Raw genomic sequence first — 21,621 nt, forward strand, 5'->3', positions numbered from 1 at the left:
AAAAAAATATTTTTATATAATTTGTAATTTATATAATGCTTGAACCATTGCATTATTTACGTTTAAAAAATGGCGTTTTAATTTTTGTTTTATATTAAATTACTTCTTTGTAAATCCATTTATTATTTTTATATTCATAATATTAATATCAACCGATTAAATAAACCATCAACAATCGTCTCTATATCTGTATTTTAATTAATTTACGAAACGTTCAATTCGTGTTTACGGCTGTTCGGCGGTCGGATACCGGTTTTATACTTTATAATTTATGTATTATAATATTATGTGTATCTATATTTTATTATAATACAATAATATAGTCGGCATACCTGTGACAGCGATGAGGGACCCGTGGCGGAGCACCAGCTAATAAAGCTAGAAACGAACGGCCAAAGCAGGTACCAGGACGGGAGACCACTATATAGCTACCTACGCCTACTAATAATGCAATTAGCCCGCAAAGATGAATTAATAAAGGCGATGTACAGCCAACGAACGCAAAACAATGGATCCATTAAGGCCGCGAGATGCGTTTGACGCTTGTATTTTATTACACGTAATTCTATTTTATCTTTGTTTTTATATTTATACCGAAACGGAGCGAAAATAATAATACCGCGTAAGTCGTAAGTCCGATATGAATTTTCGAAAAACACTCATCGTAATAATACAATAAACCGTATAACGATATAACGCACATCGCCCATTCTCACACACGCACACACAAACACTTAGTACATGTCATATTATAGAATATAAAGCATACTATGCTATTATAGCGATGATTATTTTAGATATCAACGATCGTTTACGTCGAATGGATTTTATTAATAATAATAATAATAATAATGTATAAAGGAAGAATACACGTCATTAAAACTATACATGTCGAATCAATATAATATCATATATATATATATATATATATATATATACAATGATGAGATTAAACGCAAAGTGGACGTGGTCATAATAGTGTTGTTAGTGTGCGGTTTTATTATTTTGAAAGTATGCTTTCCGGCACATATATATATAAATAATAATTTATAATTTAATGTCTAATGATTTTGGATACAATAAAGTAATTATATTTTTCATTAAACAGTTATTATTATTTTTTTTAATATCGAAATATAATATCTTCCTTGGATTGTGTACTGAAAATGACGTCATAGACTTGTAATATGCATGAGATGCATGAGACATAATGTGAAAGTAAGTATTACATTGATATAATGACGTTTTGAAACCGATTATTACATATTTTGAGGATACGCGACTGGGTCATATACTCATAAATATACGTTGAAGGAGAAACCCTAATTGTTTATGCTTTGCGATTTTCACAAAGACTCGTCACGGTGTGTTTAATCAATTTTCCTCGTTAACCAACACAGAAACAACTAAAGCTCTCTTTGTATGTACGTAATGTATACATAACGACACCATTATAATATATTATTGATATCAAATGTGATAAACCAAACAACATTTGTAACGGGTCGTTATCGTGTATATTATTATAGTTCATCTGAGCGAGGAAAATCTGGATCGTACGAAATGAAAAGCACTCGTATAATGACCACCCAATATTTTTTGTCCTCCTGGCCGTTTTATCCACGATCGAAAATAATAATGATGTGATCCCAATCAAATGACCAAAGAACTTAAACGGAGTCTAAAAGGAAAATAACGTCCTTTGTTTCTGTATGACACTCTTTAGTCTACAAAATATATTTTCACAAATTTATAGTACGACTGTTATGCATTGTGATACAACATGTAGACGTGTAGAATAAAACATTATTGTTGGTACAAGAACATGCAGAATGTGGTACACCGTGGTTGATTAAAGTTATGAACCTGTTTGAATTAATTTGAACAATTATGTATAATCTAATATTATTCTATTAAAACAACGAACGATATTATAAATCCACACATGAAACCAACTTTGCTATGTTTTTACTTTCACCTATCTTAATTTATTTAACATGCATACACAAGTTTAATCCCGTTGAAAAATAATTTAATTATGTAGGTACACCAACAGAAAACAGTTTTTCTGTTTGTTAATTCTGATTTTGATGCGTAATGTTATTTATGTAAATTTATTGCAAACGCAACATTATAAAATATATGAATATTGTATTACAATATATATTGCATTTTGCATTTTTTTTTTTTATTAGATGATATTATATGGTGTTATTTCAGTTATATATATATATAACTAGCAATATGCTTTGCTGCATCTTTGAAGACACTATAATAACTGGAGGAATAGATAATCTTGTTCATGAAATGAGTTATGGCTAACATGATTAATGTGTAAGTGATTTCCAAAACAGTATTTAATCGACAAATTTCCTAGACAGAGGACACTTCGGTCGTTATATATACAAGCATTTCAGACTAACGTATTTTCGTAGGAAATATCTGTAGATTTATTTATTGGTCAAAGTATGATTATGTGAGAGCTGTACATTTAGAGTAAGGATTGGAATATTTATAATAAGACGCGTGTTAAATACTATTTGGATAAGTATTAAACCAAACTAATAAGCCTGTAATGCACTTGCGAATTTCAAGTCAAAAGTTTCTAATCAAAAGGTATATTAGTTTTAAAATCATTATAAATACTATAGTGGTATATTTGTTCATAAGTAGTTATATAACACCAATAAAGCATTATTTAGTATTATATTGATGACTAAGTGAAAAATACACAATACACACATCTATAATTAAAAAATATGAGCCAAAAGAATGTCATAATATAGAATAATAAATTAATAGTGTTATTGTTATAAAGTTATACATTTATATCATCTAAACATAGTTTATGCTTTGAACTAATATTTAAAAAAAATCAGAATTGGTCCAATTTATAATTTAATAATGTATAAAGATTAAATATTATTATCTAAGACTTTACGAATCATCAATAAAGAATAATTTAAACAGGTAGGTATTAATATTAAACGCAAATATTGCATATAATGCAACTTCGTTGTGATTATTATTTTGAAGGATTTTAACAAAAAAAAAAAAAAAAACAATAATAATATTTAATGAAACGCATAATAAATAATGGAAACTTAAAAATCATGATTATTATTGAAAGTTTATAAAGCAAAAAAAAATTATGTATATATCATACTATATGGCATGATAAAAGTTATTAAAGAAATCGTAAATAAGTAAACAAAAATAAGTGTTTCTTGAACAAAAAAACTTTATATGGAATCAAAATAAATTGAAAACATTTTTTACTCTGGCCTTTTTATCTACATATAATATAATACGTATTTAATATAAGACTCAATCATTTTTCCATTGGTTTTCAAGTGGTAAAATAAAAAAAAAATACGTTTTTGAGATTGTAAATCAAGATTTCTCTGTAAAATATCTATAAATAATCAAGAAATATCATGATAGAATGTGAAATCATAAATTCATAAAGTGTTTATCGTAATGTAGGTATAAGAAATTTTAAAACTAAAAAAATAATTATATATCAAATATTTGTATTAATGATTATAATGTTATGATGAGTTAGTTGATTTCGAATAAATTATAATAGAATATATTATGAAAATGAGAATTAATAAATTGATTTGTAATTTGATATAAATAAATAAAAATGTATGTTTTTAAATTATTTTTATCATTTTTTCGTACTGATTATCATTAATGTATTTATTAATTATTAATTGATATCATACGATAAGAGAATATAAATATTTTGCATAAATATAATATAAATAAGTTTAATATAACATTATTGTAGTATAAATTGGTACGTATACCTCGTAAGATTGAATTCCAACAACTTTTCATAATACCTCTATACATTTCATAAAAATATGTTTTGGTTTTAGTAATGCTATAGCAAGTAGAATAATTTTAATTGTTGAGATCGAGGATGCGATATTATTTTCTTGGTGTAAAATAAATATTGAAAATTAAATACAATTGCTCATACAGCAATTTAAAATATTATCAAAATTAACATATGAACTATTTTTTTGTTAGGTATCTGAAGCGTATATTTCACTAATATTATAACTTCAATCGTCTAACAATATTTTCATCTTTTAACGTTATATTAATATTTTTTGATAATTAAAAAAATAGATATAATTCGTAAAGACTTGTAATTTCTTGCATTACTTATTATATTCGTTCGTACTATATTATTGTTATACTTAATACTTATGTTTCGTCTATTATTTATCATACGACTAATAATATGATTGAAATATTTGTTTTGGCTTACTTATCTTACACCATACTTATTGTTGGTTTATATAAATTCCAGGAATCAAAGTAACTTACCTGTAAAAAAAAAAAAAATATTGTTATTTATAACTATATCGACTTTTTCATGTTCATATATGACCATAATGGGCACACATCATGATAATACAAAATATTAAAATAATTAGCTTATTAAATTAAAATGACAGTCTATCTGTAGTTTGAATTGTGAAAATATTCAAGCAAAACATTTCGTCGATTATAATGCATTTCATATACATTTTTAATATTACAACTATAATTCATAAAATATAATAATAAAAAAAAAATATTATTGGTATTTATACATTTTATATAATATTATGAACGTTATAAAATATACACTGTGAATGAAGAGTATAAATACCAATAATTGAATAAACCTATATTAAAATTACCGAGTTAAAAATATAGAAATGTTGTTAGTAAAGTAAATTTGTTGGTTTTAGAGTTTTTTTTTACATAAAAATAATAAAATTCCTTGTTGAATTGTAGTTATTTACTTAATTTGTAAAACTTTTATACATTTAAAAAAATTAAATTAAATGTCATTATCAATATATGTTTATAAATTAATCTGTATGGCAGCAAGGTATATTGTATAAAATACAATATTATCAAAATATTTGTATACCGTTTATTTAACCTTATTTATTTATATAAATAATATGCTACCTACGTTATAATTGTCATAATTAATGCGATTGAAAACCAATACAATTATTACTTAACGTAACATAATATTTATCCGGTAATAATAATTGTACATAAAATAATAAATTTCAAACTAATATATTTGTACGGTGAAGTGCACTATAAAGACAATTTATCAAATACTCAAGCAACAGCTTTTTGACAGCGTATTTGTGTCTAAAATAAAAAAACACGTTTAGATGAAAATTAAAATCCGTAATATTATCTTAATATTAATATAATCTTATAAAAACGATCACTATCGAATAAAAGATATAAAAACAATAATAAGTTGAATTTTAGAAAAAACTTCACAGAATGCGATTTTCAATTTTATATGTGATAATATATAATTAAAGTAAATAATATTAATAGATTTATCAATGCTTTGCACACGTGCGTGGATGATGTGAAGCGTAGTGACACCAAGTGCACTCGACCGCAAATCTATATTGATAGAATTGAATATTTGTTTAAACAACTAGCTGGCCACTGGTCATAATGATGCAGCAATGAGTGATGTTTGTTATTTTAATAACAATAATACAAACTAATTTTATTGTGAATACAAAATGACAAATCATATTATAACGATGTTTTAAGCCTAACTGTAACTTTGTATCAATGAACCTTTAATATATATATATATTAAACAAGTAGGTAATATTATTTGTTATGTAGAGTATGGAAAAGCGATATTTTTCTTTAAAAATTCAATAAATATAAATGTACCAACATTTTTTGTAACTTATTGATATTGGTTGTATACCTATGTACGATAAATTATTAGAATAATCTTGTTCATTATATAATTACTAAATGAGAACACATTGCATCCTGTCATTAAGTAAAAATAAAATATTTATGTAAAACAATTATTTTTATCTATTAAAATATAATAGTTCTACTGTGTATCATGAGACAAATGATTATAACATAAAATCATATAAATTCATTTTATTATTAACAAATCTGTTTTTAATATTTGTCAACCGATTAAAATACATTTGAAATACGACACAATGTTTATTTAAGTGTATTCATGTTATTTTCAATATATATTATTTAACAAGTGATGTATTCATTTGATGTATTGTTGTTTTCTTTAGAATAAAAAAATACGTTAAATGGCATTGTAAATATTGGTATTGGATATAATTTATACAACTAAGTTTAGTGAAAATATAAAAGTTAATGAAACACCTTAAAAATAACAGTCCTGAAATTTTAGTAGAAACTCTAAAAGTATGTGATTTTCTATAGGTTTTGTAGGTATACAAAGTACATAGATGGTAAGTTGCGTGATTAGGTAGCATTAGTATTGCGGACCATTCGGCTTGAACGTCACTAATACCTAACCGTTGTCAAATATACACTGATGCAAGCTGAGACATGCAAATTCAACGATTCTCATCAGTTGGTTTTATTATTATTATGTTTTTTTAATTACGACGGGAATCCTCTAAATGTTTTTAAAGATTTGGGTCAATGTGGAATTTGCATATAAATACTAATAAATACGAAATATAAAATATAACCCTTTTATTTTTAAGAAAGGTAAATTAAGGGATTAATATTAGATGCGTAATTATAATTTATCAGACCACCGTTCCTACGAAAATCAATCCGACTATACTCTTGACTATATTTTGTAGAAAAGTACAAAGTATATGTTTTTCAATGAGCTATTAATTAAATATAACATTGAAGTAGTATTAAAACCTTATAACCAATTGTACACCTACAGGTTTTTTCGGTATTACGTGCAGTTCAATTTTAAGGTCATTAAAATAGATAAGAATCCATAGAATTTTCTATAACGATTATAATATATATATATATATATGCATAAATATATAGTTATATGATTCATGTTAAAGGAATAATATTATTTAATTTTTAACACAACATATAATTCGTTATATTTTGAGAAATGAGTGAATATTTAATCGCACTGATTTAAATAAATAAATAGTCTTTTCCTGATAATAAAACTATTTTTTGTTCCTTTGAACAAATAAATTTTAATATAGGTCATTATATTATACTGAATACATTTATTTTAACTTTTGATTTATTATTATACACGAATATATGGCTTAAAATATACTATTGTATTAGCTACAATTTGTTAATTTGTGTTTAAGTACATTTTTTATTAATCTGCCTAGACATATAGCAAACTGTGTCAAAACATTAAGTCATTAATTTTATTAGAACATTTAAATGATTTCCGTGCCGATTTATTGACATTTTAAGGTGATAAATTATATTATCGTTAATAATATACAATACTTAAATGGTATTTTAATTTGGGTTAATCATCTAAATTACATTATAAACATTTTTTTGTATAATATATTGGAAACAACTAAGGCTTATAAGGTTGTTTAGAATAGATTTAATTTTTCTTCCTTATTCACTTATCCTTTATATATTCAAAAACAGGGTGTATAAGGAATAGCTGAGAAATGGAATCAACTAAGTACATTAAAATATTTTGTTCTAATCAATGTTATATTTATTTTTAAGTATATAGCTAAAAAATATTATACTTATAATGTTTCAATACAAAATAAAAATATAAATGTAAATGTATTATTACATGGTTAATTAATTAGATTTGTCAGGTTTTTCTGTTAGCACATTTTATGCACTTGTTGTACATATTATACATTTTATGTTTTGCCACATAGTAGTACATTAATATAATCAAGATGTTAAAACGATGAACGTTTTAAACTATTCCGTTCAATTTTAAAACAGTTACTTAATTGCCATAATTCGATAAGCTTATAATGTTTAAAACAATTTGTAACTGATAATACCTAGAACATTAATATTTATATTTTACAAAATGCAAATTATTTTATACTTTAATATTATATAATATTAGATTTTTTTTTTATTGGTTTTATATAGTTGTATCTATATTTTCGTACTATGTATATGTGTGTGTATATATATATATATAATATATATAATATTCCCACAAAGGATCATCAACTGTTTTTTGAACTAATGAAACTTGACATCACTCTTTGTCTTAATTATCGTACAGTTTGATACAATCGGACAGGTGTCTAACGAGATTTCATAACAATAAAGTGATATAATAATAATTATTATTATATGCTCAAATACGAGTGGAGGGTCGTTAAAACTACGTTTAGAGAATTATGCTAGTTTCTGTATAAATTTCACTTTAAAATCCGCATACCAGGCAAAATTATTCATCGATGCTGATTAAATTCAGCATTTGGAATTTTAAATGAACCTCAATTGTAATCAATAAATGGCCACTCATTTAAATCGTCATCCATATATATATATATGATAAATTACAAAATGGCTTTCATCGTACAACGTGAAAATCATCTATAGAACACTTAATGGAGAATGAAAGCCACAAGGGTGATGGAAACAAAAATCTAGCTTAGGTATAATAATTAAATTAATTTTTTCAAATGTGTTGAATTTTTTATAGTTCAAATACTATATTCAGTAGTTATATACGTATTTAAAGGTGTCGGGTTTTTTTAAACATTTTTTTTTTTTAATACATCCTAATCATAAAAAAAGAAAGCAAAGTGTAATACGTCAAAGCCAATTTATCTATAAATTCACTATGATAAACAACCTAGTTTGAAAAACAATTATTCTAAGTATTGGGCTTACAGGGTTTATTTTTACAGTTTTACTAAATTCTGTTAAAAACTTTCTATTATTACGAAATTCTAAATTTTTAGAATTTCAATAAAGAATAAGCTGTAAATTAAATTATATCTCACTATTTATGACAATTGTTGGTAGTTACACTATTATCAAAATATAAACCCTCATATAATAATAATAATAAAAAAAAAAAATTATCTAAATGATAGTTAAAACGAAATTGAATTTTTATGGTATAGGTTGATTATTTTAAATATAATATACTATATATTGCAGTATACTGATACAATTAAAAATCAGTTTTCATTATTTAATTACTTTTTGATATCCTATATAAATAAATAACGTTAAATCATAGTAACAGCTGGATGAAACATTCGAACTGTCATTTAAGTCAAATCAGTCATTTTCCACACATAACAAATGATATTTAGCTTTTAAACATATTTAATAAAATGATACATTTATAATTTGAATAAAGTTTTTTATTCGTTTACCTTTATTTTTTCTATTTTAATAAAAATAAATCGAATTAATTGTTTGCCTAAAACTACTATGCTAGGAATTATTAAAACAAAAAATATAAGTATGAATTTATAAAATATACAGAAACTCACAAATCTATATAATATTATACTATACATATCTATTGTAAAATATATTATAATATATTTCATATCCATTTATAATAGTTTTAATATATTCAATAATATAATATGAATAATGTATATAATGACACAAAAAAATACAAATGTTTTGAAAATAACGAATAAGTTATAGAACGTAGATTTATATATTATATAATATAATATAATATGAAAGAAAAAAATGCTCGATGGTATAGTAAAATTTGTTAGGTAGCTCCTTAAAAAATAAGATACTAGATTAATGAGCATAGTATGTTTTGCGTAGAAGTTTTCCTAGTGAAAAGAACATTATAATAGAAAACTTGAAAAAATAAAATCCTGAAAAAAAAGGTTTTGTAATCGTTGGTTGTATGAGAATATATAATACGAGTGATTCGATGGACGAGAATATGCGTGAAACGAATACAGCACCAAAAGTATTGGAAACGCAAAAAATAGAAAATTCAAAAGGCTTAGAGAAGCAGAAAAATATGATCTCGATGGCTCATTGTAGCTGAGAAAAAAAAATAAGTATAAAGAAAAGAAATATTGTGTCATTTTTTTTTTCATCTCTATAGATGAATAAAACAAATGCTTAAATATTGCCATACATTTTTTGTATAGATTTTAGCTAGGTATGAATATTTTTAAAATACATAACCAAGATATATCCGTCCCCGTGGTAGAACATAAGTCAAAATAAAAATAATAGTTTTCCTACAAAATCAAAAGGTTGTTTTATACAAGGAATGCTGATTTTTTTTTTTTATTTTTTAAAATAATACAGTCTAGTTGACTGTTATATTTTTTTATGTTTATAAGTAAAATATAGTGCAATTCAAATTTGTAATTTAACAATACCCGTATGTTAACTAGAACAAAGAGGATTTCAAGGGTATTGCATTGTTCACGAGAAATCATTAACTTAGTTTGGATCGGCTCAATAAGGAATATTATGTGATTTAAGGATTTACAAAAGTTCTCGTTAATATACTAATACTCAGAAATTTATAATTTATATGTGTAACAATAAATAGAATATAAAATAGTTAGATTAAATATTTTAAAATTTAAAATAATAAATATATAATATTTGAAAAATAAAGATTTTTTATTAATCTATATAATAAAAATGCAGAAGATCGACTTATTTATTGAACATTTGTTAATATACATTTTATATACAATTGTTTGAATAATACTTTATTTGTATATTAACTGTAGTAATTGATAAATTATTTTCTATTTAAAGAAATCAAACGATTTTTAGTTATTAAAAATTAAATTATGCATAAACAAATTTATTAGATCAAATATTGTGTGTTTAATCCATACCTACTTCTTCTATTAGGTACTATAATTTTGAGTTGACCGATAATTAAATAAAATCATTGTTTTTTTACAGCACTTCCTCATTATAATCTTACTAACTTAAAATAAATAGATTATAATGGGAAAGTGTTGTAAAAAACAGTAATTATAAAGCTAAGACCACTAAACAATATTTAAATTATATTTTTATACAATTCAACTATAAACACCTAATCAGATTTTAGAAAATAATTAATGTTTTTTTTTTTTTTTTTGATTACATTTTTCTCTCTTGAAAATACATACTAAGGAAAAAAAATCGATTAAAAGAAATACAAGCTCAAAGTAAATAGTACTCTAAAGTTAATATAAAAGTAAGAAGAATATTATAAAGAGCCTGATAAATAGTACGCAATATATTAAAAAATTAACTTTTATTTCCCAGAAATAAATAAATTAAGAAAGAATAAATAATCGTGATAATATTGTTAATAGTAATACTAAATTATTTTTAACAATACATCTACTAGCATTAATTGGTACATTCATATGGTGTAAGAAATATGATAAAAGTTTTTTATTTATTTACTATAATATCTTTTTCTTATTTATAATCAATAATTCGAATTTTGATTAATTATCAATTATTAAAATGTTTATACTGTTTATATTATTAATGTATTAGTAGATATTTTTGTGGATTTTATTTTAGCTTATATAGTAGATAGTTTTTTTTTACATTTGTGTCATATTAAATTAAATTTCCAAAAAAAAAATACTGTTTGTTGGTATATTCATTGGTTTTGTCGAAAACCGTGCCAATATAGGTAACAAAAAAATATAAAAATAAACGGTTTTTATAATACTCAGAGACATTTTATAGCTTATTGATAATTCATAGATAATTCAACATAAAAATAATACAAACATTGCGTCTGTGCCTATGAAATGCATGTAACTCGAAGGTGTACATTACACTGCCGGGTTTGTGTATAATAATCATGACTGACTTCACCCCCTACTGACGCCACACTGTTCACCAACCCTTCACGTAGCTGTCCTACCTACGAGCGAGTCACCCTGTTAACGGATCAATAACGAAGGACCCCCTCCACTCGAAACATGGATCCCGTACCCACACATTGAAATTTTACCGACGGCCGTTTTATCTAGCGCACAAATGGTTTTTAATCTACTTGCACTCTTTTCACACACACACACACACACACACACACACAAGTCATATAAATAACATACCTACACGTAAATATGGATTTAAGTTATTTCAGAAACACTCTGATGTGAAGGGAAAGTTAAACCTAAGCCAAGAGTGTTCTATGAATTGAAAAGGTCGACGGTTTTCCGTCGTCGGCGGATTAGGAACGGGTAAGGTCTTACTCGGAGCAAACGTGTGTACCTACTCGATGTAAACCGCGACGACGGACTGACATTTTTTTTCATCATCTCTCCCTATTCCAATGCCCCCCTGCTCACCAAAACATTCCATCTCCTTTGCACGTCATATCTGAACAGATAAGATTGTCGAAAACCGACTCAGGTGGATTTTACAAAGGTTCCTGAGTATACCGTATACACGTGCGGTAAAAATAAAGCCGTATATTTCATCTATCCTTTTCTGTTGTGTCTCATTTATTCTTTCCATACGTGGACGAATATAACTGATGTGTACGCGTGTTTGTATATTATAGAAAGAGATTTCCACAAAAATTACTGGTATTTTTCTGAATCGCTGTGTAATCGCATCATTGCTTATTAGACAAGCCGACCAAGATTTCGTGGAAAATCTCCAACGTCGTTATAACCACATTGCACACGATGAGATACGGCATAAAATACAAATGCACAATTCTATAATATATACATAAAGGTAGCTACAATACTTATATACATAGCATAAGACGGTTGAAACCGTTTGTGGTTCAGGCGCACTTAATAATATAGCCTAATCGAATCTTATTATATAGTTTACGGCGAATGATATTAATAAATTAACTAGACGCTAGAAACGTAATCATGTTTTACTCGTTGTGATTGAATTCTAAATGGTTTTACGGACACAAACAGTACTACAGTAAGTAGTTAGGTACTGTACAATCACAAAATACATCGTATTATGTGGTTAAATTATAATCGAGATATTGTATTTCTAGGAAATTCAATAACATTCTGTTTCAAATATTTATGAAAGCTAAAAGTTTTTAAATAAATTATAACATATAGAATAAAATATAAAAATCTTTGATAATGCGTATCAAAAATAAAAATATGAGTTTTAACTTAAAAATATGATTAAGTGAGAACCACTCTACTGTAAAGTTAGGTAACGAGTGGGTCACTGTTACTGATGTGTTTAGTTTTAAATCAATGATATAATATGATATACATGTATCTAAAAAATTATTCTTGAGAGGAAATTGTCAAAATACCTATAAAATTAAGTATATTCAAAGACATATATATTTTTATATATATAATATATACCTTTTAAAATAATATATTTTACATTTAGTATAACTTTAGGTTGATATACGTTTTCCAGAGAATATTGTACTTGAAAACACTATTGTATCAATTAAATATAATAATATAGGTAACATTCAACAAAATTATGAATACCATTATTCATAGTTTAAATATATATGCAATCACGTCAAATCTTAAATTAAAATATTCATAAATAAATGCAAATATATTTTCTATAGATTATTTGGTTTCAAGCCAAGCTACTGTTTACAAGAACCTTGTATTAAATTGTTCTAATAAAGTTTATCTAAATATGAGTAGTACACACATCACATTTTACCAATTTTGTAAATTAAAATCAAAGTTAAAAATATGTACTTAACTTTAATTATTAATAAATTTAATTTAATCGGTTTCTATATAGAATAATTATTTAAAGTAAATAATTTGTGATTTTAATACATTTATTAAAATTCACCAAAAGTTTCAAAACAATAGTATATTTTAACGTCCGAAATCCAAATGTTATAAATTATTAAACAGAAAAATTTCAACTAAAATAAAACTAAAATCTGTTTATACTATAATTTATTTTAATAAATACTTAAAAAAAAGCAATGTATATATTTATACCAATTTTCTCGTATGAATTAATTTATATTAAAATTTAATTAATTGCATTTAAAACCTATTTTAATACCATCAGCATTTTTTTTTTTATAAACCCAAGAAGCATAATGTACATTGAATTATTAAAATGTGTTCTCTAAAAGGTATTTTTATAACTATATTGTTTGTTTTTATTTTTCATTACATGTACATGTATTATTATAAATGTCTATAGTATTTTGTCATTGTTTTTATAATGTTTTAAAATAACTAAGTAATCCCTTAAACTAATACTGAATATCTCTTTAAATAATTAAGGAGAAACTATAAGTAAAATAATTAAATTATATTTGTACGTGAATATAAAAATACTAAATAGTTGTTCAAATTTTAAAATATCATACTTGCAATATAATCTTGAGCCTAGTTTTTTTCAAGACAAATATCAATTCAGAATATAGGCAATCATCTTATACTTTTTTTGGTTATTATAATTTAAATATACTACATAAAGTGATATTAGGTGAGGCGATGATAAATTTTCTATTAAAAAAAAAAGAAAAAAAGTGACATAAATAGACTACAAGACTATATAATTGATTAATTTAGATACGATTATTTGAGGCAAAAGTTCAATAATGAATAGTTCCTTGCAAAATGGGCTTGATTTGTTAAATAAATTACAATTTAATACCAATTAACATACATTAGTATGAAACAGTGTTCTGTATTTTTATGTATTCACGAATAAACAAAATTTAAATAAATTGTCAAATTATATCTTCCTATTATTATAAAAAATAAACACAAAGGCTTTTCGATCTCATTCTATTAAGTATTCATACAGCTATACCATACTGATATTTTATTATCACCTGAGTTGCATACGAATGCGTGATAAGACTACGAATCGTGAATACAAAACAGGTATTTCGGATCACAATATAAAATTAAAACAACACATCTTTGTAAATTTATTATATAAAGGAGAAAAACAATTAGAATATTATATTAATTTTAATTATATTTTAAACATTCAAAGAATAACATTATATATTGTTTAAAAAAGAGCTATACATAATTCTGAAAATAATTTATTTTCAAATAGCAATATTAATAGAAAAACTCTATAAAAAATTCTACATAGACTTTCAAAATCACAAAAAGCTTTACGCATTAATAGCAATCGATTAAACTAAAATAGATAAATATTAAAACGGTAGATACTGTTTTACCGTTGTAATGATTTTAAAATGGCTTTTCAAAATAATTCGAAAAAAATATCTTTGTTTATTAAAATAAAAATAAACTTGCATTGATGTTCAATAAACATTGGATTTGTATATTTCGTAATATACAATAAAGATAATGTTTTTCTCTTTTACTTTTTTTTTTTTTTTGAATATTTTAGACATTATTGAAAATGTGAAACCTTTACATTTTTGTACCAATAACGAAAGAGTTTGTCTATCCCGAAGGATATCATTTTGAAAGTGAAAAAAATTGACTGAAAGAAATGACGTGAGGGTTTTTCCTATCACCAAAAATGGTTTTTATATTCTTCTTAACCCTTTATTCTGTTTTAGAAAGGAGCTTAAGTCTAGTACAATGGAAGTCTATTACCATAACTTTGATAAATTTAATATTTATTTTTACTCACCTGTCATTCTATCTATTTTATAAATTGTTACTTAAAAAATATATGAGATCATGAATATTGAATAACAACGTGACAGAAGTATCAATGCTTTTACTCGATCAATATTTGATATATATTAAAATTAATATTAAATGTATATATATATATATATAAATAGTTTGTGTTAATATGAGTGCAAATAAAGAGATATTATTCTGATATTGAAGATAACAGGTAAACCGAAACATTTTTTTTTATTTAGTAAAATCTAGACAAATATTACTAAAATATTTTACCTATCAAAACCAAAATTAACGCATAATATAGGTAATTTATGATAATAATTATAAGTTAACTAAATATAATATAGTATGTGGTTTTTAACTGACCAAATGTTTAAATAAATTATACAATTATTAAACTTTAAACACAACTGTCTGTTTTAATTCACTAAATAACATCAATCGATTTCAATATTAATTGCTGTGTCATTTATTTGAATTCTATATTTGAATCGCACGAATGTTTCAATAATATAACTATTTGCGTGGAGGGAGGTAGGATAAAGAAAAAATAAAATTTCAATAATAACTCATAATGTCAAACACGACATCGTGTAGGTACATACCTAATGTTTATTTATGGTTTTCGGTCAGCTTTTTATGTTATGTTATTTTTAGATGAATAAACCCTACGCTAATGTATTTTCTGATTATTTATTTGTATATTTGTTTGAATTGATAATAATCCGAAGTAGACAGTATAATTAAAGCTTCAAAGAAGTTTGAGCATCTGATTCTGAAAATTTTGAAATCTTGCCTTAAATTTTTACATATCACATCAAAGCTTATAGTATAAATAAAAGGCTAATGACAAACAAACGTGTCACGTGGAGATACGTTTATTTAATTAAAGAAATTAAAAGTTAATTTATCAGGTTTTGCCTAAAAATAATAAATAATATACCCAACATATATTTTTATATATGATAAAGTAAAAATAAAAAAATGTTATTGACAATTGTGTAAATGTTACAATATAATTAATAATTGTATCAAAATACTAATCGTAATTATAATTATTTTTTTTTTTAAATATATTTGAATACAAATATTTCAAATAATTATATATAATGTATTGTTATCATTTTTATGCATGATAAGTAATAGCTATTAGCTTAGATTCAAACAAATACATTTATAGTTTGGAAACTTTTAGAGCTGTGGTCTTGAATAAAAAATTAGATTCATTTTAACCTGTTTACTTTGCTTACTATTCGTACAAATTCATGACGTTAGCCGATTATGTATTTATAATACTTTTGATGATTAATTAATATGAATTATGTATTAAATTCATTTTATTTTAATAAGAATTAAAAAGTTTTTTGACCAAATAAGGTTAGGTTACAGACCAAAAAATAAAACCATTTTGAAACAGTTATTTCGTATTAATCGTTTTCGTATAACGTATATATATATATTTTTATACGCAACTTGTTGTATAGCTTTAGAAGGCTTATTATCCGGATATCATGACAGTGGTAAAAATAATGAAAAAAAACTATACAGAACAAAACAAAAAATATTACAACCTTTTTATTATTGTGATATACCTAATATAATAACGCACACTTAACATGTGTGATGCAACTCTGTTTGCGTATTAAACTATCGTGTTTCATAATGAATTGTTTTCGTGGACCCTTGTCAGTGTAAAGAACGCAGGCCTACATATCATTCGGGAGTAATAGTATTATATTTTACTTTGCTATCGTTATTATTATCTTTAAACACGCGTATTGTACCACTGCATCAGTGATGTGTATTTCGACCTACGAACGTGCGGATTAAACGAATAAAAGCTGCTATACACTCCGCCGCCGACGGATCAGTGGATGCCGACTGCAAATTATAATAATATTATAATGCAGCGTGTGCTCGCGTGTGTGACTGTGTGTGTTTAATATCTATCACGGCCTCATATCGTATTATATTTCAATCGCCTTCAGCAAAATTCTATTAAATAATATTGTCATTTCTTATTCGTGTACGTTGCTTAATTAAAATCGTTTCATTTTCCACTGTGTACGTGATGATGAACTATACAGCCATAGAACAGTATATAATAATGACACTCGATCAGCTGATCGGACCACTACTGTAGTATCCCTGGGGTATGAAGTACGACAATTGTAACCTTATCCGTAACCCGATAGAATGTTGACTACGTGCGTATTTCTTTTTGTTACGAAATAATAAATACCAAAATATTGGACTCAATTGTCGAGTAATGGCAGTACAATAATCTATTTTTTTTTATTATTACAATAACTATATTAACAAACAACTCATTTTGTGTTTCAATATAACTATTAAATAATAATAATATATTATTCTGTGGTAATATTAAAGTTATTATTTATTGAATTAATAAAGTTATCATATAATAAGTTAAGTCTGTGGTAACAATAACCACTTTCTTGGTATAACAGTTGATTTTTCGCGATAAAGGACACAGTCTATAAATTAATAATACTGAAGTATAATGAGTATTTTTCTGTGTATCCTCAAGGCTTTGAGAGCAAGACAATGAGAGAAAGAACACAATATATTGTCAACTATGAATGAATTATACTTTTTTCTTATTTTCTTTATCAACCATAATTAACAATAGTGGCTTTTAGCCTACATTACTTAAAATATTTTAAAATAAACTTATATATATTAAAAATGTTTATAATTTTTTGTTTAAATACATTTTTGTATGGAAAAATTTACAGGTTGCTTTGATTCTACGTTTGCGATATAATGTCCACTTTAAATATATATTATTGTGATCATATTTTATTTCTATTTTAGTATGATGTGAAAAGATGTTAGATACTAGTTATAGTTGTACGATGTTACACATTTTAATGATGAATAATGATGTTAATTATTTTGTTATAATTTAAAAACACTATTCGTTGGGGCTTATAACTTTTACGTTATCCATTTTTTCTATACGTTATAATATTTTAAAAATATAAAGATCAATTTTAAAATATAATATCTATTTATACTATGCAGTATGCGCCCACCCTGTTTTACAGTAAATTAGTATTAACTCAAAGGTTGCTAACAATAATATATTAAGTATGGTATAAATATGAATTTCTTATTAAAAAAATTAAAAACTAGTAATATGATCAATGTAATATTTTTGGAAAAAACTTAATTAACCTACTGTAATACTAAAAATAAAATAATGATTTAGACTTATAGACCTTATGTTTTTTTTTTATATACAATAATATGATATAATTTAATTAAAATCGAACACACCCAGAAAAATGACTCAATGGACATCTAGTCATTCGATTCTAATGCACAGCAGAGAAATACCTACTTGTATACCTTTTATGATATTGGCTCAAAAATCACTTAATTAATTTTATAAGCAATTTACGTGTTAGGAATAAAAAAAAATATCTATAAGATAATTAAAAAATTAATATAATTTAAACAAAAATAATATTAATTATATTATACTACAGAAACATAATTATCAATCAATTCCTTTAATTATCTACATCAGTATTCGTATTGCAGTTTTACAAGTATTACCTTTAATATAGAGTTAATAAATATAAATTCAAATGGTCAATAGTTTGGTTCATAGAAATATTTTTGTAAAAATAAACTTATTAATTTAAAAAAAATGTATTTGATAGTTTTTAATTAAAAGTAGTAATAAAATAGGGAGTAATTATGAAAGTATAATAAATAAGTATAAACAGTTTACAGGTGTAATTAAAATATGATTAGGCATAATTTCAATAATCATACTTAAATATAATAGGTTTATAAGTAATAGTGAGATATTATCACGCGTAGAAAATTGGATCTTCGTTTATAAATCTTTATCTCTGATAAAATGGATTGTGATATATTACTATATTGACACGGATATTTGTAACAGTGAGATGTCAGACATGCGGCTTTCTTATTTTCCATGGCCAGAAGGAAGGGATAGCCAAAAAAGCTTTTTGTCGTCGATGAGAAAGATAGTTAGGCAAAAACTTTTGATAAAGCCGCCTGCTTCACTACTGGTATGACCATGTCATCCTTTCCAACGGTGCAAGCACCTCAACCACCACAACAGCAACCTATCTCGAAGCACCGAGTCCTGTTTGTTATGTTTGTAGTTTATCCTTCTACAAGACATGATCAGTACGTTTTTTTTATTTGTCATATGTGCTTTGAATGTTTTTTATTTCATCTGTAAGCGGATTTTAATACTTGTATTTGATACAATTTTCCAGCATTTATAAATGTGAGAAATTATCCAAGTTTATTATAACTTTCATATATCTTATTAATTTTATTTTTACGTTATTATATAGGCGATTTAAACTTAATTTAAACATCCGGGTATTTGACTTTACATTCAAGGAATAATTATTATAGTTTCATAACAATATAATATTGATATGTATTTATGCTATGATACAACTATTGATTTATAATTTGAATGATTTTGAATTTTGTTCAATCATAATTTGTTAACCTCTTTCGATTTAAATATAGTTTTTCTTCGAAACCTAATGCAATACTTGTACAAGTAAAAAATTATATATTCATTATATCTACTGCTGGCGTGTACAAAATATAATATTATGTATGATACTATATTATATTATGCATGCAAGAAGAAATACCTGCAATATTTTAGTATAGGTACCTATTGATCGGCTACATTATACTTAAATTAGTTTATACATATATTTACATAAATGAGTATAATATTGTAAAACAAATTGAAGCTATTTTGTTTCTTTTTAATTAATTATTTTAATAAATCCGTATAAGTTATAGTGCTATGAGTTTAGATAAAAAATTATGATAATACCAAATTTACAACCAGTCAAGCAATCTACTAAATAATAAGACATCTTAATAATTCTAGATATTTGTTGATCATAACTTTTTACGGCACTTATATCATGAATCGACAATCAAATAGTAAAATCCATGTTATTAATAGCCAATACAGCTGTACGCTGAAGAATATTATGTAGATTATAATTGTTTATAATATTAAAATAATATTTAAGTATTGTCATTATTTGTCTAGCCAGTAGGTACTCATGGTATATTCAAAATGTATGTGAAGTAAAATTGTGCATTATTTCGAAGACACCTTGTTTGTTTAGTCATTTTAAAAAAAATATTGAATAAATAAATATATAATGAAATTGTACAAGAAAAATGAAAACTTCTTTAGGTATATAGGTGTTAAAACTTATATTTACTATCAGAAATAAGATGGGGAAAAATAAAAACTTTAGAAATTTTCCATTTTAGAGCATTTTATCAGTATAACAAATGGCTTAAAAATGTTTGACAGTTGTAATAAATAAATGACACACGCATTTCTAAAACAGAAATAAAATAACTTCAAAAAAATCGAATGCTACACATTTGGGCATATATTATGTTTATTTAATACACTAAAAAGCACTGAGAATAAAAATACGACTTGCCACCAAATTTGAATATGTTCACATCCACATTAAGCCAGCATCCGGTAAAATTAAATTATGTTTTTGAATCATTATTTATATTTCGTAGAACTTATAACTTATAACATAATATACGGAAACATTCAAAATCGAATAATAATAATAAAAAAAAAAACAGAATACGTAGTATAATATAAATACGAAAATGAATTATGTGTTTATATTAAACGTGGAAACGCATGGTCCATTCACACATCAATTTAAAACATAAAAAATTCTCCGCAACTTTAAAACAGACTTTAAAGTTAGATATTGAATACACTTTCACAACACAATCATGAATCATACATAATTTTTTTAGCAACAATATATTAACAAATTATATTGTAATACCCCACGAAGTGATAATATATTATATTATGATAAATAATAACAAATGTTTCAGCACGAGTATGATAGTATAATTCATAGTTAGTTTTATAAAATATTATAAACTTTATAATATAAATTATGAAATATAAAATATTTATGCAAAGTTGAATTTCATATTTTCTGTATTTATGAATATGTTTAAATAAAAATATCTCTTTAAACCGGATCAAATAATAACCAAATATATTATAATATTATGTATAATATTCATTATTCCTCGGGGAAATTATGTCAGAGTTATAGTTACATGTCCCAAACAATCGGATCCAACATATTTTATTGTGTAGTAAAATGATGGTCTATCAAATCCAAAACTTAAATTATGCTGATCAAAAATAATT

General features: G+C 24.4%; 1 protein-coding gene across 9 annotated transcripts in view; it reads right to left on the bottom strand.

Moving 5' to 3' along the window:
• LOC132921822 (cAMP-specific 3',5'-cyclic phosphodiesterase) overlaps nucleotides 1-21,621 on the bottom strand; it is a 622,929-nt gene that overhangs the window by 109,422 nt on the left and 491,886 nt on the right. The gene's annotated exons all lie outside the window — the stretch shown is intronic.

Source organism: Rhopalosiphum padi, chromosome 2 (assembly GCF_020882245.1).
Source record: "Rhopalosiphum padi isolate XX-2018 chromosome 2, ASM2088224v1, whole genome shotgun sequence".
In the NCBI taxonomy this organism is placed as follows: Eukaryota; Metazoa; Arthropoda; class Insecta; order Hemiptera; family Aphididae; genus Rhopalosiphum; species Rhopalosiphum padi.